The sequence below is a fragment of the Procambarus clarkii genome, chromosome 91 (genome assembly GCF_040958095.1).
Source record: "Procambarus clarkii isolate CNS0578487 chromosome 91, FALCON_Pclarkii_2.0, whole genome shotgun sequence".
NCBI classification, from domain to species: Eukaryota; Metazoa; Arthropoda; class Malacostraca; order Decapoda; family Cambaridae; genus Procambarus; species Procambarus clarkii.
Genome location: NC_091240.1, coordinates 15,856,958 through 15,858,476, shown reverse-complemented (window position 1 = coordinate 15,858,476; position 1,519 = coordinate 15,856,958).

Below are 1,519 nucleotides of genomic sequence, written 5' to 3'. Positions count from 1 at the left end.
TTTTATAATCTTTTAATTACCTACATTAAAACATTTAGGGTAAATCAGGGTATAATAATTTTTTAAATTATATCTGAAATAGAAAGGGAGAGAAAGAAAGAAGACATATCTGAGAAAGAAATGGACATCCTATATATGTACGTGTAAATTACAAATAAATAGGGTACAAAAAGAGAATTAAAATATTATATTTATTTAAGATTGAGTAATACAACAAAATATATGTAATAGCTCGAAATATATAGACTATATCTATAACAGAATATAAAAGTAAAAATCTATATAAGCAATATGTGAACACAATAGATTTCGTGATCAAGCAGCCTGTGATTCATGTCATGCTGAGTGAGATCAGCCTGACGTTACAAGCAGTTATTGTTACTTAAAACTAAAACAAGTAAAATTTCCCGAGTATACATATAACATTATAGTTTTTCTGTGACTAAAAATAAAAATCTATAAATCAAAAGTTTAGGACTAATTAACTAAAAATAAAAATCTACAAGTGAATGTAAACACAGTCAAGTATAATATTCATGTAGAAAGAGAAAGAAAGAGAAAGAGAAAAAGAAAGAGAAAGAAAGAAAGAAAGAAAACAAAGGAGAAAGAAAGAAAGAGAAAGAAAAAGAAAGATAGAAAGAAAAGAGAGACAAAATATATATTATTCAAGAGAACTTGACAATTAAGCACCTTCAAACAATTCATGATCAAGCAGGCTGTGATTCATGTCATGCTGAGATCAGTCTGACGTCACAAGCAGTTATTGTTACTTAAAACTAAAACAAGTAAAATTTCCTGAGTATACACTATATACTATATAACATAACACTATAGTTTTTCTATGACTAAAAATACAAATTATAAATCATTTATTCAAATGTTAGCACCATGCAAGAAGAGAGGAGACAGAACAAAATTAAGGCAAGGGGAGAGAAGACAGAATAGAAACAACAGAGAGGGGAGAGAGAAATGAGAGAACATTGAAGAGAAGGGGAAGAGAAAGACAAGATAAGAAAAAGATACAAGATAAAAACGACGCAAGTGAATTCCACAAATGTAAAAAGTAACGGAAGAGAGAAGCTAGAAGAGACAGAAAACGAGAGGTGTTAGAAGAGAGGAGGAAAGGAGAGATAAAAAGAGACAAGAAAAACAGGAGAGAAACGTAAAAGAAATTAAAAAAAAAGGACATTTGTGAGGAGAGAAAATAAAGAGACCAGAGAAGACCATATATCAAGAGTGAGGATAAACACTTAATTGTGAATTTTCTTAGTAGACATCCTCTGCCTCTTGTTGCCCCTCTTGTATACGAATCGTACTTGCAAGTTTTCCCTGAAAAGATATTAACAAAATTAATTAATATTTATTTGTTTATATAAATTACACACACACAAATATATATATATATATATATATATATATATATATATATATATATATATATATATATATATATATATATATATATATATATGCATATATGTATATATATATATATATATATATGTATATATATGCGGAA